This window comes from Dermochelys coriacea, chromosome 12 (genome assembly GCF_009764565.3).
Source record: "Dermochelys coriacea isolate rDerCor1 chromosome 12, rDerCor1.pri.v4, whole genome shotgun sequence".
In the NCBI taxonomy this organism is placed as follows: Eukaryota; Metazoa; Chordata; order Testudines; family Dermochelyidae; genus Dermochelys; species Dermochelys coriacea.
The window spans coordinates 28,601,447-28,627,810 of NC_050079.1; the positions used below are offsets into that span (position 1 = coordinate 28,601,447).

A 26,364-nucleotide genomic window follows, 5' to 3' on the forward strand; every position below is an offset into this window, starting at 1 on the left:
GCATAACCAGCTCAATGGTGGGTAAATCATGTAACTTACGTTTCACCAAGCTTTAACCATTAAGTTAAAAGTCTTTAATTATACAAGTGTAAGCCTGTGACCCCAAGTTCTAAAGGAAAAATCTCTCTACTTCCCCTAATGCTGAAAAGGGAAAAGTGTTGCCTCAGAGAGCTTCATTTGCATAGACTGTGTACCCACAATTCCACCAGTGGCATTTAGCAGTTCACCATAACTATAGATGAACTTGGATTTTGTGGGAGTAAGGAGAGTTCACAAAAAAAGTTTGGTGAAGGGAAGGAGTTTATGACAAAGAGTTTGTTTTTAAGTAGCCAAGATTCTTCTTAAGCATTATAAGGGTTTTTGGCTTCTTTTCTGTGGAGACTTTGTTGTAAAAAATGATGCAAACTCAGGACTTTGCTGTGATAGATAGCACAGAAGAGAACAATAGTGTGGACTCTGGTGAGGTACTTTATTAAAGTGGGTTAGATAGTAGCACTTCCAGTTCGGACCAAGCAAGCAGTTCTCCTAGGACCTGTAAAGAGTCACTTGGACTACTGCTACTTCCTGATCCAAATCATGAGTGGGGATTGGTGGGTGGAGGAGATTGTTCAGTCAAGGATATGCTAGTTATGGATAGATGGGAAGTGAATTAGGCTACTGCTAAAGTGCTTGGAAAATGGGGGGATTTTACTTTTTATTTGCATATATTGTTTTCTCAAGTTTATGGCTTTATTCCCTTTCCCCTATGAGATTTATTTGCTTGTATATAATCCCAGAGTGCTTATGAGCAGGGAAGTTCTGTTGGTTAAGGGCACTCAGGGAGAGTGCATTTAGTTTTCTCTGATATCTGGGTGGAGTTGAATCATCTTAGTTATTTGTTAAGAGGTACCCTAGCTATATAAAACCCAGCCCTTTTTGCTGCTGTTAACCACCTGGCAGAAGGGTTAAATCAGTAACTACCATCTCACATAATGACAGGTTTCAGAGTAGCAGCTGTGTTAGTCTGTATTTGCAAAAAGAAAAGGAGTACTTGTGGCACCTTAGAGACTAACAAATTTATTTGAGCATAAGCTTTCGTGAGCTACAGCTCAAATTTGTTAGTCTCTAAGGTGCCACAAGTACTCCTTTTCTTTTTACCATCTCACGCACATTCTCTTCCTTCACTACAGAAGCTAATTAATCTTCACCAGATAATATTGTTCTGTACTTTAGAAACTCATATGTGCAACTCCCTTTGATATACCATGTCATGGGGTGGACTTAGCCCTTTAAGAGAGGACTGTGCCTCATTATCCAGCCCACCTGTGCCTCATTATCAGTGTCAAAGAAGCCTGATAGAGGATAGCTGTTCCCTATACAAAGCCACAGGGGGACAGGAAATTAGAGGAGAAAGCTATGGAAGAGAAGAGCTGCAATGAGCAAGAGGCTCTTTGACTGGGAGAAGGGTTGGGGCTAGAAAGCTAGAGCCAGAAGGCTGAGCTCCATTTTGAAATGACTGGAAGTGATGCCTTCATGAAGAACAGACAAGGACAGAAGAAGAGCTCCCAGTGTGGGAGAAGATGCCAGAGTTGAGTATGAACTTTTGTATTGTAGCTATGGACTTTATTTTGGAACACTGAGGATTGCTATGAACGGTTTCTGTTATTAAACTGTCCCCAGGTAGGGTTGGTGTTAGCTACAAGAGACTATGTGGAGACTTTCAGGGGCTCTGAAGAAGGGTGCTGCAGAACCACCCCTTTGCATGTGGCAGATACTCAGGGTGGCTGCCTTGTTATGCAGTTAAAGATAAAGGATTAGAATATGGCCCCAAACCCCTTCTGATAAAATGTTTCAATATTATTTGTGTGTGTACTAGTGCTTGGTTGTGGGATTTTTGTTAAGATAGCTTGTTTTAGTAGTATCCTTTGGCTATTGCTCCTATCAGTGCCATTCATAGTTCCTAGTAATCTCACAGTTGAAATCTTCATTCATAAATAGGCTTTTGTGCACAAAGTGGAGACAGTCTGAAATGAGTGATGCCCGTTGACTGAAGAGTACTTGTTCCTGGAGCTCCAAGCAGAAGTGTATACTCAGAGGTTCAGTATTAAAAAGAAAATAAAAGGAGGGTACCCCAAACCTGTACATATGTGGAAGCATTTTTAGTGATCTTATAATCACAGTGATAGCCAAACCATTGGCATTTTAAATGGAAAATGCTGTGCAAAACTATAAAGTCATTTGTGACCAAAAAATCATTGATGATTTGTATTGCAGTAACACCAATGAAGGATCAGGACCCTATTGTGATAGGTGCTGTAAAGCAGGGGTTCTCAACCTTTTTCTTTCTGAGCGGCCCCCCCATGCTATTAAAAACTCCAGGACCCAGTGAGGGCGGGAGAGGCTTCGGGGAGGGGCCTTGGGCAGAGGTGTAATTTGACATCTGTTTTTTGGGGGTCGGGGCTAGCAGGGCTCAAGCCAGTTCCGCACGGTGGGATCCAGGGAGGGAGTTCCACCTCTACCCCCTGACTCACCTCAGCAGGCCACTCAGCCTCTGACTATGTGTGTGGGGAGGGACAAAGCCAAAAATTGTAACTCAAAGGTGGGGAGCTTAGCTCAAAAAGTTTGAAAACAGCTCAGGGTGCAGGCAGGGTGGGTAGCTAGGGGCTGTGTGCCAGGAGGGCTCCCCTAAGGTCGCTGTTCCCCGAGGACTTTGCCAGCCACAGAGCCAGGTCTCCCCACCAGGTGGCTCTTACCGGCTGTGTGAGCAAAGGGAGCTGGGAGCTGAGGAGTAGCTTCAACCCGGGGCTCTGGCAGGAGGGCTGATGCTGCTTGCTCCATGGCACCAGCCAGAGCAGCAGCTGCCCTGCACTCACAACCTGGCTCTGGCTTCCTAGTTCCTGCTTTTGACCTGGCCGGAGGGGAAGCAGCCCCTGGGACTGCTGTGCTCTTGCACTGCAGTTTTGGGGGAAATGCCCTCCATGTCCCCCGACTCTGCCCATGGGCTTAGGGCTTCTTTCCCTCAGGCAGCACCAAGGCTCTGGGCTCCCGGCTTCAGCCCCACGGTGGGTTGGGGGAGTCACCAGGGATTGGGGTTTGCTCAGCTTCCCAGCTTCAGCCCTTCAGGGGGTGGTGGGGCTTGGTCTCTGGGTTTCAGCCTCAAGGCCCCACAGTCCTCTTGAAAGGGCTTGCAGACTCCCAGTTGAGAACTGCTGCTGTAAAGGAAACTATAAGTGTTTAAATCTGGAACAGTTTTGGAGGAGTGTCACTTCTCCAGCTTGCTCTTGATGGAAAACTGACACACATTCTAACAACGTTGATATATCGGAGAGAGGCCTAAGCATTCTTGAGTACCTGTCAGTCTCTGTAAGCATTCTAATTTGGATCTGAACTCTGCACTTTTGGTACTCTCTCTACAATAAAAATTGGAAATCCTGTCGATAAATCCTATTTCTTATTTATCTTAGGTTTATTTGTATCTTTCTAATTTCCAATAGGAAGAAATAAAGGCTTAGGAAAGTGATACGGTTTACTTTAACTTTTTAACAAAAACAGTTGCTGGTTGGTGGCCCGTGCCGAAAAAAAAAGTTCAATTATCTTCTCTCTTTGTCCTAATTCAGGATGAAAAGAAATGTCCAAAAGAGAGAAATTCTGGTTCTTGTTTATTTCAAGCAGATGAGTCAGGGATTGCTAAATTATTTTTCATTTACCATTAAAATGAACAGGCTTGAAAATGGGATAAACTCAATAAAACTGATCTTCTGATTTGTAACATTGTTCAGAGCCATCACTCTAGCTGTTTTTGTCAACTATATTAAGTTGCTTTTATTGTCAAAACCAGTTTTTAAAGAAGGTGATCATATAGACTAAATTTCCATATATGCTACATACATTTTGAGCACACAGGCAATGGTATTACAAGTTTCTCCAATTTACTTCACCAGAGTATATCAACTGTGACTTACAGAAACCAGCTGTAGTTAAGAAGGTAATTCATTGTTCATACATCTGCAGTTCATGTTCTATAGTTATTAAAGTTTGAAGCTGGCTGAAAATTTTTGTCAGATTTTTCTTAAAAAAAAGTGAACTTTTTTTTTGCAATATTTTTTTTCATTTCTTCACCAGCTCTGCATCAGATGACGAGGATATTAGACATTGCTGGCTCACACCAACTTCAAACTATGACCTTGAGATGAAAAACCATTAACTCCACTGAACTATCCAGTTCCCTGACAGCCAGTTTCTATAAATAAAGCTCATTTTTCTAAGTAAATAGAAAAACTATGGGTGTGACAAAAGTGATTCTCTAGAGAAGCTGATATTGCTGACCATTGTTGGAAATGCACGTTGCTTCTTGTTAGCGAGGGAGGATGACACCTGCTATAATGATAGCCTAATTAAAAAACAAAATAAAAAATATCAGAGGAATGTCTTTCTAATGAAGATGCTGAGAACTATTTCTCTTCCCTTGTTGTCTACTCTGCTACTGTTATGATTAAGACGTTTTATTTAATTTAGAAAAATCACAGGATACCATAAAAATGTTATAGGAATACTTCATATTATAGGTGGCACAGATAGTAATCCCTACAGTTCACATTTGGGGACAATGTATACCTTCAAATCAGCAGCACTGCGATGGGTACCCGCATGGCCCCACAGTATGCCAACATTTTTATGGCTGACTTAGAACAACGCTTCCTCAGCATTCGTCCCCTAATGCCCCTACTCTACTTGCGCTACATTGATGACATCTTCATCATCTGGACCCATGGAAAAGAAGCCCTTGAGGAATTCCACCAGGATTTCAACAATTTCCATCCCACCATCAACCTCAGCCTGGACCAGTCCACACAAGAGATCCACTTCCTGGACACTACGGTGCTAATACGCGATGGTCACATAAACACCACCCTATATCAGAAACCTACTGACTGCTATTCCTACCTACATGCCTCTGGCTTTCATCCAGATCACACCACATGATCCATTGTCTCTGTCTGAGGAGTTGGAGCAAATGCGGTTATATCGTAGAGCTTGGCTGTAGACAAACACCTACAAGATCTCTATCATGCATTCTTACAACTACAATACCCACCTGCTGAAGTGAAGAAACAGATTGACAGAGCCGGAAGAGTACCCAGAAGTCGCCTACTACAGGACAGGCCCAACAAAGAAAATAACGGAACGCCACTAGCCATCACCTTCAGCCCCCAACTAAGACCTCTTCAACGCATCATCAAGGATCTACAACTTATCCTGAAGGATGACCCATCACTCTCACAGATCTTGGGAGACAGGCCAGTCCTTGCTTACAGACAGCCCCCCAACCTGAAGCAAATACTCACCAGCAACCACACACCACACAACTGAACCACTAACTCAGGAACCTATCCTTGCAACAAAGCCCGTTGCCAACTCTGCCCACATATCTATTCAGGGGACACCACCACCAGGGGCCTAATCACATCAGCCACACTATCAGAGGCTCGTTCACCTGCACATCAATGTGATATATGCCATCATGTGCCAGCAATGCCCCTCTGCCATGTACATTGGTCAAACTGGACAGTCTCTACGTAAAAGAATAAATGGACACAAATCAGACGTCAAAAATTATAATTCAAAAACCAGTTGGAGAACACTTCAATCTCTCTGGTCACTCGATTACAGACCTGAGAGTGGCTATCCTTCAACAAAAAATCTTCAAAAACAGACTCCAATGAGAGACTGCTGAATTGGAATTAATTTGCAAACTGGATACAATTAACTTAGGCTTGAATAGAGACTGGGAGTGGATGAGTAATTACACAAAGTAAAACTATTTCCCCATATTATTTCTCCCCCCACCCCACCCCCCACTGTTCCTCAGACGTTCTTGTTAACTGCTGGAAATGTCCCACCTTGATTGTCATCACAAAAGGTTTTCCTCCTTCCCCCCCCCCCCGCTCCTTCCTGCTGGTAATAGCTCATCTTAAAGTGATCACTCTCCGTAGTGTGTATGATAAAACCCATGTTTCATGTTCTCTGTGTGTGTGTATATAAATCTCCCCACTGTATTGTCCACCGAATGCATCTGATGAAGGGAGCTGTGGCTCACGAAAGTTTATGCTCAAATAAATTTGTTAGTCTCTAAGGTGCCACAAGTACTCCTTTTCTTTCCTACAGTTAGAGATGCCCAAAGCTTTCCATTATAGGACCCTGTTTAGTTTCTTATAACCGCAAAACTTTGAGCACTTAAGCTGAAAATTTCTATAACAGATGTCTCCCTCAGGTGTGTGTGGTGGTATGTGTTTTAACTTTAGCCAAAATGGTAGTAATTTCTCCAAATGAGGATAAGGAAAATATATTTTTTTCCCCTAGTAAAAATTTCTTACAACCATTCTCTTGAAAATCTCTACAGCCTCCATGATTTGAAGCAAGAGCTTTTGGTAAGGTGAACACCCTAATGTCAAGGATGTGCTTTTGCTGTCTTTGTTTGGGTAAGATACAAGGCTCAAAAAATCTGTTAGCATGTGTTCACTAAAGACTTATTAGAAGCTTGCAGTTAAATTTTCCAAACAAATTTTCTGTACTTAGCATGCTTTAGACTGGCACTGCAGGAGTCGAGCAAATATTTCTTTGTGATTGTGCTTCCCAGCTACTGAGGGCCAGTATGATGCCAGGCACTGAGGAGACTCTCCCTCCTATGCTCTCAATGTGCCTGCTTTTGGCACCCAGGAAGTGAGCAAGAGGAGAAGTAGTCTGGCTGTAATGTAAAAGGGTGGGGAATTGATCTTGTGGGGAGTGATGAGACTGGGACAAAGGGCTGGTGGATGTGGTCTGGACCTGGAATGTGGTGTCAAGTGGGGAAACTGAGAAATTACCAGGACCGGAGCAGGGTTTGGGATAAGGAGCTTGGGTGGGGAGGGACTGGGATGGGGGGAGATTTGGGGGAGGAGTGAGACTGGAATGTGGTGGTTGGGGAGGAATACTGGCTAGACTGAGTAACGAGGAAGGCACCTGGGATTTAAATGAGGAGCTTGGTGGAGAAACAAAGTATACTGAAGCTAGGATGAGGAACTGAGAGTGGTGGGGCTGGTGACTGTCTTGGACAGCCTCTGCAATCTATGGCCATAGGCGAAACTTCAGGGTGATTCTCCTCTCCTATAACAGAGGTTCTCCACCAGGAGGTGCACTTCCTGGAGCAGGTGCATCAGACTTCCGGGGGGTTATGTCAAGCCTTCTGATGGTTGAGTGATTGGGCAGGGCGACATGTCAGGTCACAGTGCCACTCACTCAGGTTTGCCCTGACATTCACCATCCTGAAGGGCTGTGGGTAGTTAAATGACAGATTGATCCTTTGGCAAATTTCAGTATGATTGTTGGGTTACAAAGTGTCCAGCTGAAGTCTCTGTAATTCAGTGGTCTACTTGTCCATTGGTCCTGGGCATAACAATACATAGACGGGATATACTTTTTTGGCTTGTGCAGTTTGTGGCTCCCTTCATCTTCTCTCTCTCACCTCCTGCATAGAGAAGGGGAGCAGGCTGGGACTCTGGCTTCCAGTCACAGTCCCTTGGTAGGCCTCTGAGTGTAGAGACCTTCAGACCCACTTTCAGGTTAATAGTCCACCGGGACCATTGTGCCTGTTTTGAAGCACACTGGACTAACATTGTCATGTAGTTTTGGGGTGGCTACCCCAATTAAGTAAAAGTTCTAAATAAAATTGCAGCCTCTGCATTTTGTCGTATTGTGGTGTCTGTGTTTCATTGTTTCTGTGTCCTCCTCAGTAATGAGCTGATCTTGTATCTTGGCTTTGACAGCTCATTTGGCAAGCTATAAGGGCATGTGTTGGGACTAGCACATTCATACAAAAGCGGCAATGTAAATTATACTATAGGCACCCAAGTTTCATAACTTGCGTTTTGGGAAAATAAACTAGTGCCACAGAGATGTTTAAAGAAACAATCATGACTTTGTCAGAACTGACTTTTTATAAGATATGAAAGACCTCCACTGTCAGTGTCTCTCCTTCCTAGTGACAAGGTGAAAGATGAGAGATACTGACTGAACATAAGACAGGGAAATCTGAAAATATTGCACACAAATCCTAACAGGCATGACATTTCATTGAAGTTAATTGCACAAAACTCTCCACCATGCAAGTGCTCACAATTAAACCCTTCATATATGTGCATTTCTAATTTGTGGGAGACATGTGTTAAGTCTAGAGCATTGCACAGGCCAACTCAATATTTGACATATCGGGCAACATGCCGTGTGCACTGTTTCTATATTTTGAAAATTGTATGATGGAAAAATCAGTGACATTTAATCTTCATAAATAATGTAAGCATTCATTTTAGTCAGTTGCATTGTTTTCAACTGTCCAAATATTTTAGATACCACCAATCAAATTCTTAGATAGGGGTTCTATTGTTTCTCTGTCAAACAGACTGCTGAAATAAGATACAAACCACAGAAGCTTTTGTGGGGAAAAATCTAGCGGGGCTATGGAAGATGGGATTTGAAATGCTGTTGCTCTCTAGAGTGCTCTGCTCATTAATTGAATGCTAATGAGTCCACAGTTATGGCCTTGCTATTGCTAACAAGAAAGTTATTTGTCATTGCTGTAAAGACTGAAAGAAGAGATAAATATATTATCTGTTTGTTGTTTGTGAACACTGAATGATGCTATTTGAAACAGGGTACAACATTGCTCAAATTGTGGAAAAACCTCCTGGGACTTGAGGCGAGAAAGAGATTGAGAACCTTGCCGTGTTCTAGTCAGTACTGAATAGAGGGATTACTGAATGAGCTTCCTTGCTTAGTTTTTTGGGGGATATTAAAAATCAATGTCTCATCCAATTGTTTTAATAAACTTGTGTTTAGTTAGTGTGACTATATAAAATATGTAATCTAGTCTACGTTTTGGGCAGGACATTGTCTCGTTAGAGCACTGCTAAGAGGAATGACTTAGGACAAAGGGGATGGAAATGTATCCAGATGTTTTCCCCTGAAGAATGGGGAGTCCCCAGCAGGCTTAACACAGGTATAGTGAGCTTGATGCCATGCATATTCTTACTCTAGGTGAAGTGGATGATCCTGAGCAGGCCAGAGATGTAGCTAAAGGATGAACTGGAGAGTGAGGGACTTGAGTGATCCCTAGCTTGGAGAAACATGCTAGCCAGTGTCACTTAAAGCAGTCCTTTGGCTGCGTCCCAGCAGGGGAGGTTTAGATCCTCATTCAGTCCCAGTTGCAGGTCCTGAACTGAATTCAATTTTAGTCAAATATTGGTATATCCCCTATTCCAGTGCCCTATCTGAATAGTTGAGGTGAGTGTTGTCAAATGCATTAAGAATGAAAGAATCTTAATTCTTCCAGAATCCATGGAGCTAGCACTTAAAAAGTTGACATTTATTGAAATGAACTATTTGGTGGGTTCTTGTAAATAATCACTATACTAATGGAAATCAGGACTAGATATCATCATTTTAAAAAGAAGCTTGGGTTAAATTTGCAACAATTATTTGCACATGCTCATGAAACAGAGTACTTGAGTGAAGATGGGTTTGAATATTTGGCCCTAACAAACTTCCAAAAGCCATGTTTGCTATGACACCTAAAGAAAAGTAGCAATAACAAACCAGTGATCTGCATTAATTCCTTGAGCATCAATTTATTTTGAACTGAAAAGATCATAAAATATATTGTACTATAACATACCCTAGCAAACTTTGAAAGAATTAGTGTATTTATTTGGCATATAGCCAGAATGATATACAGTACTGTTTCCCTTGACTTAGTGTTTTGTGTGATGGGCTGGCCACCTCCCTGGGATGTCACTGAGCCTCTCCTGCTCCACCAGCCTGGCTTCCCACTCCCTGTTTTGCTGAATTAGGCTTTCTGGCCTCTTGCAGCACACGCGCACACACATACAGGTAGGGCCACGCCCAGATGCAGCCACAGACTGAAGTCAGCTCTGTGTGAGAGGACACCGCCAGCGCTCACATGCACACTTCTTTTGGGAGATAAACCCAAAATAACACTTTCTTGCACGGTATAGAAAAATCTGCAGAGTGCAAGCTCATAAAAATCCATCCTCTTCCTCAATGGTTTCCCCCTCTCCCCCCACCAGTTAGAAATTACAGAAACCAGGTTTAATAATAAACATGATACAAATATATTAACTATAAAAGGGTTAAAGGGATAGCAAACAGAACAAAGCAGATTATCTGAGTAAATAAACTCATTTTGTGTTTTTTGTTTAACACACTAGATAGGTAGGATACAAATTAACAAATTCTCACCCTGAGCGATAAACAGGCCGGCAGACTCTTAAGGCACAAGTTGCTTTGGCTTTCCCAGGTTTTCTTACACAGGCTAAAGATCTGAGCCTGGGACCATCACTTCTCGCAGTTCAGTCTTTGTTCCTCAGGTGTTTGTTGTTGTAGGGCGAGTGAGGTCCACTCATGTTATCATTGTCATAGATTCATAGATATTAAGGTCAGAAAGGACCATTATGGCCATCTAGTCCGACCTCCTGCACAACGCAGGCCACAGAATCTCACCCACCCATTCCTCTTTCATATCTTCCCCCCACTTGCTGGAAAGCTTTTTTTCCCGTGACCTGGGTCAAACAGTTCCCATTGTATAGAGCTATCTCTGAGAGATTTCTATTGCACACAGTTCCTGGGGTTATCCTTATGTTTGTGTGCATTTCTTCAATAAGCCACTAATATTGTTTAGCATCATCCAATGTAGCACATTTGAAATACAGAGACATGGTCAATATTCTCAGCTTCAGATACAAAAATGATACATGATAAACACACTCATTAAATTATAACCTTTCCAATGATCTCTTACAAGACCCATCTTGCATAAAGTATATCCGGTACTACCATATTCATATAAGCATATTTCCATAAAGCATATGGGGTATAATGGTACATTTTGGTTTTTGTTTTATTTTTTTCAGGCTCTGAAGCAGTTAAAGTACAAGAAAACATTTAATAAATTACACTGACATCAATTAAAATAAAAATATTTTAAGCTCAAGAGGAGGGACATTTTGGTTATTTCGGTACAGTACTTTCACATCACTCAGACAGATCTTCATTTTACAAAAAGCCTTTACAATTCATCTTAAAAGTAGTGCTCTTAACAGTTTAAGACCTTATCTAAACCCACTCTAGTATCTTTATGAAAATCTTACCTTCTCTATTGTGCTAGTCTTGCTACATATTCTAAGATACAAATATCCAAAGACAACCTGAAGTTTTGTTCTTTCCCTTTAATAATGGGAATCTGTTTCTTTGCTAATGTTCAGATGACAAATTTTCATTTGCATCTACATCCTAGATAATAGCTTTTTTCCTTCTAATATGTTACATGTAGGGTAAAGTCACTCTGGTGTGGAGAGCCTACATGGGGTGCATATTCTATTGAAGTCAAACTTAAATCTGCATAGGCCTTGTGTAGTCTCTCTGCACAGGAATGAACTCCATCCTTCCTTGCTGTACCCTATCCACAGCTCACTTGCCCCACCCAAAAAAAGTGAAAGATCTGCTATGTTGTTTGAAAATGTACATTTGATTATGATTTTTTGAGATGTATTAATTATATCAGTTTTATAATTTAAGAAACATTGACTTCAGGTACCTGATTTGATCTGAATTTTGGGGGTTAAGAGAACTCCTAGACACATCTTTATTTCTTCTTCTTCTTGATCTTACTATACAATATCTTGATGTGCTGTTTATTTGCATTTTTATCTAATCAACTAAACAAATATAAATAATTCAGTTGTCTCAATGGTTTCAGGGCCCTTTTGGAGATGTTTAATTACTTATGCAAATGTGTTCCTAAAATGTGAATTTCATTATCACCCCATATTTTCCAATGGCCATGAAAAATACAGAAATCTCATCTATTTGTGGAATGACTTATAAAATACAGAAGAAAAACAGTAGCTTCGGTGCTTAAAAATGTGCATTAGCTTGATTATGCTCTATACCTTTTGTTTACTTACTAAGATGTATTGTGTTGGCAAATGTGTTTATATTCATGAAAATTCTCTGCCTTGGCTGTTTTCGGCTAATGCATTCATATGTTACATCTCTTTTGGTGCTGCATCAGTTAGTTTTCTTATTTGTAGTTATGCTTTCCAAAGGTGATATGATTTTGACCCCTACCTGAAAAAATGGGTATCTTCTTTCAAATTCACACTTCTTTCAGTGAGTTTCTATAAAGTCATGCCTTACCACTAAATAGAGTGGGTGGTCATGTCAGAAATGGTGTATTACATCAGTAAATGGTTTTAAGGGAAACTGAACAGGAGAGGGAGATGGTATTTTTATATTTACTTTCTGAGGCAGGTGTAATACCACATTTGTCTTCTAGTCTGTCTTGATTTTAGACATTCACTCCGCAAAGCCTTATGCATATGAATAACTTAGTCCATGTGCAATCTCACGGAACTCAACTGAAATAGTCATGAGTAAAATTGAACACTTAAGACTTTTTTGCATGGTTAGGGCCTTAGTTCTGTGGGGTGGGATTGTATCTTCTGATTGTGTATTACTAAGATCACGCTTAGTGCTTATTAAACAATTTCTTTTTAATTCACTCAGCATGTATTCATTGTCAATTTTGAAACTATATCTGATTCACTTGAGGTTGATCATTTGGCTATAGAAGTACAGGCATGCACATGTTGGCCATTTTAGATTTAGTCAGGTGATTGTGTCTGTAGCCTGTCTGTTGTCGAGAGCTCAAGGCACTGTAAGTACTCATACATACATACATTCATATAAAAAGGTCACACAAGATCTTCACGCTCTCAATCTTATCCCACTCCCTTCACTTCAAAACAAATATTTTATCCCACTTTTCAATTCATCTGGGAACATAAATAAACTTTTTAGCTTGTTTTTTCAGCCGCTAGGCTGTGACATACCAATGTGGGACACTAATTCTATAGCTGAAGATCATTCATTGAGAATGCACTGTCACCTCTCGCTTAAACCAGAGGCCTACTAGCTCAAGCACCTCAGCTTGTAGTTTTGCATGCATAAGGCCTACAAAACTGCGTCTTCAGGGATAGTACTTGATAAGATATATGCAAGGAATAAAATTTTCAATGCTGTCATAAAGTGTGCTTACCCCTTGTGCATTATTATATCATGGAGGAAAGAGGAAGTGCTGCTTATTCACTGTGTCATCTAGGCTTGGTCACTCACCAAACAAATATACAGAGCAAAAAACAAAATGATGCCATCCAAGTTAAACTATGATGATGATATTTTGTGTAATGACCAAATCCTCAAATGATACCTAGAGGCAACATAGCCTAGCAGATAGTGCACTGGACTGAGTTTCAGGAGATACAGGCTCTATTCCAGGTTCTGTCAGTGGGCTGCTGGGTGACATTGGACAAGTTACTGACTTGCTTTGTGCCCCTGTTTCCCCATCTATTGAATTATGCTGACCTCCTTTGGAAACTGTTTTAAGACCTACTGATGAAAAGTGCTATATGTGAGTTGGGTTATTTTTATTGAAGTATGTGTAATTAGTTTCCTTACCCTTTTCAAGTAAGGGATATGTTGAAATCTTTAATTAAAAAAAATTGCTCTATAACTTTCCTCTTTTGGGAAGTCAAGGGTTTTGTTTTTAATATGTTAGCTAGAAAGCTGTTCAAAAACATCTAATTATGAGCAGTAGCCCAGACTATCATTATTTTTGTTTCCCTATACTCCATTTCCTTGTGCTGGCTACCACTATAGCAACTTTATTCCTGCCAGAAGGGCTGAAATTCTATTTCCTACTGGTGCTTCAATTGGTGGTTCTCTGTAAATTGGCTTCTGTCTGGGGATTCAGGAGAGTGGTACAACTATAATATCTTTCAAGGAGTCAAATAGCTCGCCTCTGACTACCTGTAAAGTGAAAGCCCTCCAAGTATTTGACTCTGTGTGTTATGTAAGTAGACTTTTCATAGAGAAAACAGTCCAGGAGCTCACAATATGAGGGCTCATCCAAGCCAGCTCTTTATATGCTATTTTTGTAAAATGGCTGCGAAGCAGTTCTGATGGACAAAGAATGTCGCTTCAGCATCTGCCAACCCAGCAATTATTCAAACGAATATGGAAGGGCTTTTATTGATTATTATTTTTGGAAGGGTTAATTCTAAATCTTCCAATTCTACCAAACCTGAAGTTGAATCTCTCAGATTCAATTGCTGATGGTCTTTTAAATTACGCGGGCAAATTTCATGCATGCAGGTACAATGTAAAATTTCCAATTGTGGCTTTTTATCAGTAAGCTTCAGAGAAATCAGACCTGATAAACATACAGTGGTTCATCAGACAATGAATGCTAATTTTCTTGTCTGTCTTTGATGTTGAGATCAAAAATGATCATATGATTCCATCAACTGAGTCAAAAAGTGTATATTGTTTTTTTGTGATGTGGGCAATTCACTACTGAAAGTTCTGCTTAAGTCCAAAGGGTAGACATGGACTTCATGTTCTAAAAGTGAAAAGCTTTATTTAATGAGCCTTCAAATAATCTTCCTTTCTGTGCTTTGAAACAAACAAACAAAAAAAGGCTTCATATGGCATCCTATTGTTTCAAAGAGGTATGGGGGGGTGAGGGGAAATCCAATCTCAAGACAATTTTCTGAAGCCAGAAGGAAAATAATGCAATGGCCGAGAAAGCAATCAGACACTTTTTTTTATACTACATGTCTTGATTTTTAATAGAGAGAGCTTTATCTCTCAAGATACAATTTGATATTCAATATAATATTTTTGGAGACTACAAAGAACTTTCAAATGGCTTTGTTAGGATTTCAAAATCAGGTAATTTAAATATAAAAAAACCTGTTATAGAGGACAAACCCTTCAATACTGCAAAATGTAAGATCTATTTTCTTGCTGGCATATACAACTATGTATAATATTAAACATATGTATGGATTAGGTATGTGTGTATACCAGTACTTTCCAGTACTTAGTTCCCTTTTGGTCTACTAGTAAGCGCAGAGTGATTCCCTGAGTCATGATATTCCTTTTTGAAGATAAGATAAAATGTTGGTAAGATCTATAAGAGAAAATGTTTTGTCCACAGAAACTATATCCATTAGTAGCTAAGCTAAACAGCATTACTGGGGATTTTTAGGTCATGTAGGGGAAGTAATAGGAAACCAAGAATATATCTTTTGCTATAATTGTGCATGCACATCTATCTAATTGAATCTTACAAAACAATAGTGAATGGCATTGCTGGGAAAGAATATCCAATCTACAGAAGTTAGAATTTCATTGTACTCCATGACCTTGAGAGCAAAATGAATGTTAACCATTTAAATTTCCTCAATCGTTAATACAGCTGCTGATTCCTTATCTTGTTATCTTCCATATTGTTTTGTCTATTGTGTCCTAGTTTATTTTAGATTTCCATGTGCTGTGATTTTAAACAGTAAATTATCTACAAATAAAACTAGTTGTTTACTGCTTTGAGATGTAGCTTAATCAGCCAGCTGAATGGAAATATATCTTGTCATGTCATACAGCTGACATACCTTAATGCCCTATCATGTTGCATTTTTGAAAATGTCACACTGGGGGGAAAATTCATAGTGTTTTGGGAGCAATCTAATCCTACTTGCTGACAGCCTTTAAATATGGTCCATTATAGTTCTGATAGAAGCAGAGAATAAGATTCCCTTTTTTAAGTTACTCAATTTTTGCATGTGTGACCAGAAACGGGTCTATTTGCCTTTTTGTTTTGCTGCCTACCAGAATTATACATTTTTTACAGGAAAAGGAGGGAGGGGGGTCATCACAAAAGATCTATTATTTAATAGCTCTATCCCTCCCCACCTCCGAAATATTCAGATGTTCTTTTTGTCTTAGCATGGCTAACTGCATGGTTCTATAGAGCTATAAAGATACTATGTGTAATGTTGATTGACTGAAGTATAAATGAGCTGTCATTTAAATATCAAGGATTCATAATTTCATTATAGATGTTTGAAATCTCATAGGTTTTATTACTGTTAGCATCCTAGTAAATTATAAATGAGTCTTACTCAGTGTGTTAGCATAAATAAGATAGAACTGATTATGGAGGCATAACACCCAACATTTCAGTAAGCATATTACAAGTTTTTTAGGTCATCACCTTACTGAAGGATTGGTGGTTGTTGTGTTTTTGTTTGTTTGGGGGGAGGTGGTTTGTTTGTTTGGGTTTTTTTTTTAAATGTCATGAAATGTAGTTTGGGCCAAACTCTGTAGAGAGGTAGTGGATGCACTAATAAAGCAGCTGCAGTGGCTGGGTCGTCATGTCTTTGTAAGGAAATACAGATGAAAGCCTGGCTTTAGTGAAGGCAATGGTAAAATTCCATTCACTGCAGGGGGGATAGGATTTCATACTATACCTGCAGAAGGAGTCTGAGGAGCTTTGGTAAGGGACAACCAGTTCTGCCGTTGCCCTAGCTAGACCTGCCCGATTTGATACATCTTGCATTGCTAGCCACGCTAGCCTGCCCTCTCATAGGCTATATCATCTACAGACAGATTATAGCTGCCCCTACTGTTAGGGTGCACAGAAGAGCTTGGAGATGGACTCATTCGTGCACCTGTACAGAATCGACTATAATTTGCCCCTGAAAGTGGCTGTGCTTTTAAACAATAAAGAATATTGAGGTAGCTTGATGACAGTTTACCTACTACCTTTTTATATTGTAGAAATGTAGAAGACAGTGGAAGTTACCAAAGTCCAACATCTGTGTGCTATTGCTCCTTTGGTGCTAAGACCCTGGGTGTGTGCAGCATGACAAACCTTATCCAAACACACAATCTAGACTCACTGCTCCAGATGAAGGTTTGTGCCTATACCACCAAGTTTCATGCCAAGGTGCAGAAGGGGAAATTCCTTCTTAAACCCAAACTTTGAAATCAGTTAAACCCCATGCATATGACAGACTTACCATAGCTTCTAAAGTTAATTGTACCCCAAGATTAGATCTGCTCAGAAAATGGAATTTTCATCCCAGGGGAAATTCCAATACTTTGAAATTGATCAGATCCTTTTGACATTTTCAAATTTAAAATATTTCAGAATTTCCAGTCCACAAAATAGTTCAAGATTTGGTTTTCAACCTAATTTGGAACAAAAAAAAATCAAACTATCTTCTTAAAGTCAAAACATTCTAATATAAAATATGTATGCTACATATATGCTTTAACAAAATTAAAATGTGAAACAAATTACAAGTAAAAGTTGAAACAAACCATTAAAGTCAGAATGAAACAAAATTAGAGACAAAACAAAGTCAAAACAAAACACTCCATTTCTATTTCAAATTGTTCAGAAATTCTCCTGTCAGACGTTGTTGAAATTGATATGTTTCCATGATTGTATGCAGTTTGTAGCCATGTGAGTCCCAGGATATTAGAGAGACAAGGTGGATGAGGTAATATCTTTCATTGGACCAAATTCTGTTGGTGAGAGAGGCAAGTTTGAGCTACACAGAGCTCTTCTTTAGGTCTGGGAAAGATACTGAGAGAATCCCAGGTTTGAAGTGTAGCTCAGACTTGCCCCTCTCACCAATAGAAGTTGGTCCAATAAAAGATATTACCTCACCCACATTGTCTGTTTACATTTAGATTTCAACAAAACAGCATTTTCAGATGACAATTTTTTTTGAAAATTTTTTGATCAGCTGTACCCAAGATACCACTAACATCCAGAAAATTGTCACTTTTCCCCCCGAAAAAGTGAATTAGCCACCATCTCTAGGAGCAAAGATTTCTAGAGTCGGGGGAAAGACATCAACTTTGTGCATTTCACCTAAACTTTAGTTTTTTAAACAAAATCTTCCAGGAGGATCCATTGTTGCAACTTAAATAAAATAGATGCTTACTCAAGTCTGTCATTCCTACCAGTGCAGGTATTTCTGAATGCAATGAAATCCACATCCTTCCTCCTACCCTTGACACATTTTGTTCTCCAACATCCTTTTATCTCGCCTACAGCACAAATATTTCCCTTCTTGAAGTTCTGCCTCCAGGAAGCAAGACTTCAGAAAATAGCAGTTGACCTTATGTTATCCCCCCCCATGGATATAAAATGGAAAAGATATTTTGACAGCTTGCAGTATGAATACTCTGTCATATAACCTAAGTTTTTCCCAAGGAACTTGGGATCATTTCACATGCAATAGCACTAATATCTAATATGTCTTAGCATCTGTCTTAAAATATATGAATTGTGATTTAAGATCTATGATAAAATCTTGCACATTCAGTAAATTTGAAGCACCAGTTCTGTCCTGGCCAGAGAGCAGAACAAATATAAAAGGCATGAAAGAGCAGTTTGACAACTTGAAAGGCGTATGCCAGGAATGCACTATGTTGTTGATTCAGTATACCTGTTTAGTCTTCATATTAAAATGTTAATGCAAATTGTTGTGATAGCAGATTTTATAGCTAAGTAAAATATGTGCTGCTGTTCTGTGTCTGAGGAATCACTCTAAGATTTAGCAATGTGAGAGGCTGAAGCTGTTAACTTCCAAAAGCAGGAAATGAAAAGGGAGAAGATTGCAGATGAAAGCAGTTCAGAGAAACTCCTTAAGTACAGATGTTTAAGAGCTCACCGAGTAGAATAGATATTTATTTTCCCGAGATCTCAAACTCAGCCTGTGCTGTCATCTTGGATTTGTACTCCCTGTAAGGAACATCTCTGAAAGCAATTTTTCCCGTAAAGACCTAGGACTATGCTGATTGACACTTGAAAGGTCAATCCCAGAAGAACTGTGTTCCAATCAATGCTAAAACCAGCTTTGAATTTTTAATCATTAACATGAGTGTCAAATCTTCATGCTTGTGCAGGCATTTTACTAGCTTCTCTCAGGTGTTGGAAGAAACTTTTTTATGGAATTGTCAAACTGTAAGTGAAAGTGGGAAAATATTCACAGCAAATGGATTTTGAATTGCTAAACTTGAGTACTCATGCCAAAAACCTGATTCTAAGAATTGTGTTCAATCTGGAAGAGAGAGGTAACATCACCTGTGGTATGCAGTGTTGTTGTAACTGTATTGGTCCCAGGATATTAGAGATACAAGGATGAGGAGATAATCTTTTATGGGACCAACTTCTGTTGGTGAGAGAAAAAAACTTTTGAGAAGAACTCCATGAAAGTTGGAAAGCTTTTTTTCTCTCACCAACAGAAGTTGGTCCCATAAAAGGTATTTTTTACACACACACATACACACACCCTTGTCTTGCTCATATAGGACAGATTCATACGAAGCTGCTCCGTTTTGTTCTAATAATGCAAAGTAGCTGAAATGTTCGTGAATCTAGTCCAATGTCTCCAGTCAAGAATAACCAGCATAGCATGAATTTCACATACTAATACTTTCAATGAACTGTGCATGCATAATCTACAGACCAGAGAGGTATTTGCCAAAAGTATTGGTGAATGATTTCACATAGCATATAAATTCAAGAATACTACAAGATCTTCATTAAGATCTTCACTGAATTTTACTATCCTAGACAAGCCATCTCCCATGTTGCAATGGAGTTTTAATCCCCAGACCAAATTCACATGGATTAATTTTAGTCATATGGTTCTTCTGCATGAACACCAAGAAATGGCCCTTCCCTTTCTCTATGAAACTATAAGATCATTGCATTGCATCTGAGCTATTTCCCAAGTGTATGCGTTTGGTGTGCGTGAGTGGGGTTTTTTTTTTAATGTTTTGAATTGGATGCTAAGTAATTGAGACACAGAAACTTACCAAAAGGATCAGATTCTTGGTCAGCCTGTAGCAGCTCTGTATTGCTGTGGTGTCCCAATACACCTCAGCTAGCCAATAATGGCCAGATTTTCAAAGCGCTCAGCAGCATCCATTAAGAACAAAGGGAGTTGCAGGGTGTCTTGAAAATCTGGACATTAATTGCCCATGCTTTGGGTTGTCATATAGAGCTCATAGGAGGTACTATACCTCTCCCTTTTGATCCCTGGTAAAGGGCATGTCTGGGGCAAAAAGGGAATTACCTATAATATTTATGTGCCTTTTGCAATCCCTGGATGCTGGAAGAGGATCACTAGTAGCCAGCACAGTTTTCAACAAACTTCAGACTGCTCTAATCTGAGGCAAAGGACAGGCCTATTGTTAAGCCATTTGGGGACTGGGATAGGAGGGCTCAAACAAGACTGTTCATATGTATATTTATGAGTGTCACAGGCTGGCTGGTCCTATAAGACAAATTGGGTTCAATCTTGCCAGTGACCTTGCAACCCAGTGAAAACTAGTAAACACAGCTGAATGACAGGGTGACTTCATTATAATATGAATAATTATAATATAATTCATCATTATAATGAATGACCACAGATACAGGGAATCTGGGACTGCTTTAAAGTAGCTGGGAACAGAGTTTGTGGGGGAGGGACCCCAGAGCTGGCTGGCTTGCTCTTGATTGAGGGTCTACAAAAAGACCCACAGGGAACGGGTTAGACTCCTGTGTGGGAGCACTGAGGTAGGGTCTCCATGGATTGGGGGAATCGCTAAGGGAAGCTACCATAGTATTTGGGGCAGGGATACAGTTGGGGAATCTTGGTAGGGAGGTACGATGATAAGAGAAGCTCTTTAGAGGCCAGGAGAAGAGGCTAAGAAGCAGAGAGGCACAAGACAGACGAAAAATATGGTTAGTTTGGGTATTTGTTTTGGACTTTCAGTTGGACCTGGATTTGTTAACCTGGAAGGCATTTGAACTTTCATATGACTTGGCCAGAGAGCCTGATCACAGAAGACCCACAGAGAGACAGGCCACCAAAGGGCTGAGGAAGTTGTCAAAAGGTAGCACAAAATTCCTGCAATGCTGCCTCCAGGAAGTAGGGTACAATGCTAATGGTGAGTATGCACCATTACACTTACTTTTTCTCCAGCTCTGCATACCTGACTATTCCATTCCCCCCTAAGAGATGGGCACCCATCAAAAAAACCAAGACCTCACTCCTATTTTTCCTCTTCCAGAGCAGTGTTCAACTCTTGCCCTCTCATCATCTTATTTTCTTCTTACGGCAAACCAGAAAGCATATCAGCATACTGGAAGCTCTTGGCTCTGCTGCAAGAAATGACAGTTTGTGTGTGTGTGTGTGTGTGTGTGTGTCTCTCTCTCTCTCTCTCTCTCTCTCTCTCTCTCTCTCTCTCTCTCTCTCTCTCTCTCTCTCTCTCTCTATATATATATATATATATATATATATATATATATATATATATATATATATAAAGAAAATGAATAGATTCATGGAATATAAATTTTAAATTTTCCACTAAGTACACTAAACATACCTCTCCTGGGGAACTGTTCTGGTCATCTTTCTCTGCTAGAAAACAGAGATTTCTTACTAAAATAAGGATTTATACTAAAAAGGAATGTGTAAAGAAAAGTAGACAAGGACAGAGTGAAGTAACAGCTTGTGTTACTTACCTACTGCACCTGTGATAACTGATACAAGATGAGGTAGCTTCATTCTAAGTATGCAGCTACCCGCTATTTTCTACTGCACGTGCCCCATTTTGAAATGTTTGGAATTTCAAAAAACAATGTATTTAAAACAACTAAGCTAGCACAGCATATACTGTTCTTTGGTGAAGAATTTAAAGTCTATTTGAATTTTCAAAGATCAGATGTTTTTGAGTTATTACCCGACAAAAAATATGGGGGGAAATTTCATTTCCCCATCCTCGTGGATCTTACACAACCTTTCAAGAAAGACGTTTTTAGACATGGAAAATTTCAACCCAAAATGTGTATAAAGGCACATTTTAAAAGTTCATGCTGGTTTGAGAGAGAGCACCAGTTTCAACACTCTTCTCAATACTAAATATTAGGGCTGTCAAGCGACTAAAAAAAATAATCATGATTAACTGTGCGATTAAAATATTTAATTGCAATTAATCACGTGATTAATTGCACTGTTAAACAATAATATACTACCATTTATCTAAATATTTTTGGATGTTTTCTACATTTTCAAATATATTTCAATTATAACAGAATAAAATGTACAGTGCTCACTTTATCTTTATTACAATTATTTTCAATGTAAAAAACAAAAGAAATAGTATTTTTGGATTCACCTAATACAAGTACTGTAGTGCAATCACATTATCATGAAAGTTAAACTTAAAAATGTAGAATATGTAAAAAACAAAAAAAACCCAGCATTCAAAAACAAAATAATGTAAAACTTCGGAGCCTACAAGTCCACTCAGTCCTACATCTTGTTCAGCCAATCGCTAAGATAAATAAGCTTGTTTACATTTGCAGGAGATACTGCTGCTTGCTTTTTCTTTACAAGGTCACCTGAAAGTGAGAACAGGGATTTTCATGGCACTGTTGTAGCCGGTGTCACAAAATATATATGTGCCAGATGCGCTAAAAATTCATATGTCCCTTCATGCTTCAACCACAATTCCAGGGCACATGCGTCCATGCTGATGACTGGTTCTTCTCGATAACAATCCAAAGCAGCATGGACTGATGCATGTTAATTTATATTATCTGAGTCAGATGCCACCAGCAGAATGTTGACTTTCTTTTTTGGTGGTTTGGGTTTTGTGGTTTCCACATTGGAGTGTTGCTCTTTTAAGACTTCTGAAAGTATGCTTCACACCTTGTTCCTTTCAGATTTTGGAAGGCACTTCAGATTCTTAAATCTTGGGTCAAGTGCTGTAGCTATCTTTAAAAATCACACATTGGTACCTTCTTTATATTTTGTCAAATCTGCAGTGAAAGTGTTCTTAAGATGAAGAACATGAAATTATAGCAGTTTCAAACATGCTATAACATGAACTATATGGCAGAATGCTGGTAGAACAGAGCAGTGGACATAAAATTCTTCCCCAAGGAGTTCAATCACAAATTTAATTAATGCATTATTTTTTTTAACGGGCATCGTTAGCGTGGAAACCTGTCCTCTGGAATGCTGGCCGAAGCGTGAAGGGCCATATGAATGTTTAGCTGACACGTAACTACCTTGCAATGCTAGCTACAAAAGTGCCAGGCAAATGCCTTTTCTCACTTTCTGGTGACATTGTAAATAAGAAGAGGGTAGCATTCTTTCCTGTGAATGTAAACAAACTTGTTTGTCTTAGCGATCGGCTGAACAAGATGTAGGACTGAGTGGACATGTAGGCTCTGAAGTTTACATTGTTTTGTTTTTGAGTGGAGTTATGTAACCAAAAAATCTATATTTGTAAGTTGCACTTTCACAACAAAGAGATTGCACTACAGTACTTGTATGAGGTGAATTGAAAAATACTGTTTCTTTTTGTTTTTACAGCACAAATATTTGTAATCAAAATATACTCTTGATTTCAATTATAACACAGAATACAATATATGTGAAAATGTAGAAAAAGATCCAAAACATTAAACAATAGAATACCAGTTGAAATGTTTTAAACGGTGCATTTAAAACTGATGTTAATCACGATTTTTTTATCGTGATTAATTGTGATAGTTATCGCATTACTTAACTGATTGATCAACAGCGCTACTTAAAATGGCTAAATACATCTAAATCCAATAATATCTGTAGAACTAGGATAATACTTACGTACATTCACTGTATGCTTTGGGATGATCTCTTTATGTGGAGATGAGGAGGAGTTCTAGGTAATACCTTTTTTTTTTTTTTACTCTATTAGATGTACTGTGGAATGAAATAGGAAAAACAGTGGAATCAGTTAATAACCTATTTGATGTTAGTATATTTTGTTATGTAACCAGCAAATACTTTGGAAGCAGGATAAATACCTTCATATTACTATCTTGGTTTCCAAGGATCTATCATTCTATCTTTCTCCTTAATCTGATACTATGGTAACCCCCAAACTATGCATCAGGAAATAAATAAAATAATGCTTGGGGGCGGGAAATCTACTGTTCAGTCAATATAGTAACAGACAATTTATTCAAACTGTTTAGTAAATCCAAAGGTGAAAAATCCCTGACAAATATATCTGTTTTCACTAATTTGTTGTTTGAGATCCAGGCCACATTTATATGTATAGGAGCTAGAATTATTTAATAATTAATAACTTTCACAAGTTAAAAAAGGTAATATCAGTCAATTTTCTACACTTTTCAAAGTCCATTTCACAGCATGACCAATATTGATTAGAAATAATGTCCCCCCCCCCAAATGTTTATAACTAGCCATTTTAGAAGGATAGTGACCTTTAGAGTCTGATTATCTTGGAATCTATGCTGATTTTGTGTCTGTGAGTAGATATAAAATGTCAGATAGTTCCAAACTTACAAAGCTAAGGAAAATAACTTCATTGTAAATGTTGAAAAGGACCAGTTTTAACTCCTTTAAGGATCCCAGCATGTTGTAAGAAAAGATGCTGAGTAGTCTTCCTCAAAAAGCTATAAAACACGAGAAATACCTTACTGTTCCCAATGCTCTTCGGAAAATCTGGTCTTCATGAACAGCTGTTCATGGTTAAATCAGGGCACAGGCCTGAAGTTCCTGCCTAGTAATAGTACCCATAATAGCCATTGTGAAACACTGTGTGTCCCCCTAATTCTTTGGGACTGCCTCGTCCTATTGTAGTTTATTTCTTGGATTTATCTAATATGTACCTCCTAAATGCCACAAGGGGAAACTTCACCTTTTTTGTTTCAAATTCTTCTTCCCCTTCCTGCCTCTGCAAGGCCTGACTAATGAGTTTTGCAAAGAGTTTTTTCATGATGGGGCTGATGAGAATGATCCTCCCAGGCCCAAGAGAGCCAAGGGAAATCCTGACAGGAGCTGCACTGTGCTCAAAACTTAGATGCTGGGGAGAGGTTTGGTTGGAAGATCCATAGTCACAGATCTATCTGTGACCCACATAGCTCACCCTTTGCCTCAAACCCCCATATGCTACCCCAACAAAGTATAATTTCATGAGGAGAGACGTACTTAGAGTGGCTCTTGCAGTGGAACTGCACCAATTTTACGCTCTTTCAAGCCAAACTTGACCTTGGTTGTAAAGAAGTTGAGGCAGATTTTGGTCTTTAGTACATATCAGAACCTTATAGCACAATATCAACTATAGGCCATATTTATGGCCGGTGTGAGTGATTGCAGGTCGATGGACTTAAATGTCTGTGCCAACAGTGGATTCAGCCTAGTACCTTAATGGAGCACATGGGTGGAACTTGATGATGGGGAAAATGTATCACTATGTTGTGCCCACTTTATGCTAACATAGCATTTCTCTCCCTCCCCGCTCCAGGTGCAAAGAACTTCCCTGTTCAGTGCATAGCCAACTCTGCTTGTTCTACAGAAAGTCTGGATTCTGGAAATATCCCAGGACATGTCAGGGGTAGAACAAAGATGAACCAGAAGATGGAGGGGGGATATATCATAGGTTGGAGGGGCTGCAGCTGAAGCAAACCTGTGTATTCACTGCTCTCATTAGCCCCATAGGGGCTATGGCAGCCAGGAGAACAACTTAAAGCAGTACAGTAGCTGCCCTTGCTTGTGCCAGGGGACAAATTGTTGCCTGCAGCCCTTTAAAAGCAGAAATGCAAATTGTGCCTCTCCAGTCTTCACACTGGTACGGTGATTAATCTGGCCCCATATGTTACCAATTCTGATAATGCCTCTCTCTAAGGCTCAGTTCTGCTTCACTGACTTCAGTAGCCATCTCTTATTCCCAGTGATTGCGTTCAAGAAGCAGGATTGGGCCCCTAACAAATGTAAACTTTTGACAATTAACTAGGATGAGAACATAGGCAGTTACAGTTATTAAATTAGTGTGTGTCTATCGGGGGCTGGGGGGGACGTATGATAGCCCTACTGAATAACAAAGTCACTATATTCAATGAAAAGAAGTGGAGCTGAGAGTGTAAACAGGTTTTTGCACTTTCTGTGATGGACCACACAGGCTACGTCATAATGTGACAGGTTTCAGAGTAGCAGCCATGTTAGTCTGTCTCTGCAAAAAGAAAAGGAGGACTTGTGGCACTTTAGAGACGAACAAATTTATTCGAGCATAAGCTGTAGCTCACCAAAGCTTATGCTCAAATAAATTTGTTAGTCTCTAAGGTGCCACAAGTCCTCCTTTTCTTTTATCATAATGTGAGATGCTTATTTCCTTTGTACTACATTGACAATTTAAAACAGAACTATATGAGTTGGCAGAGATACCAAGAAGATGACAAATGAGTTTAGGGCAAACATGAGAAGACACTTAATTTAATTAACCTGAAATCAGAGATTATTAGAAATGTAGCCCTCAGGGCTACCATAACCTATGCTCCTGAAGTAGATCTTGTTGGGATTTTTTATTTTTATTTTTTTACAAACTGGACTCCGCCCAGAGTAG

At 39.4% G+C, this 26,364-nt stretch overlaps 1 long non-coding RNA gene across 2 annotated transcripts; it reads left to right on the forward strand.

The window, feature by feature from the left end:
* Positions 1-303: 303 nt before the first annotated feature.
* LOC122456256 lies at positions 304-25,606 on the forward strand. 2 transcript variants are annotated; one of them, XR_006275045.1, is made up of 3 exons: positions 304-459; positions 16,711-16,846; positions 25,270-25,606. It is a non-coding gene; the product is annotated as an uncharacterized LOC122456256 (long non-coding RNA). The 2 variants fall into 2 exon arrangements; XR_006275046.1 differs by lacking the exon at positions 304-459 and adding an exon at positions 1,152-1,567.
* The last annotated feature ends 758 nt before the right edge of the window (positions 25,607-26,364 follow it).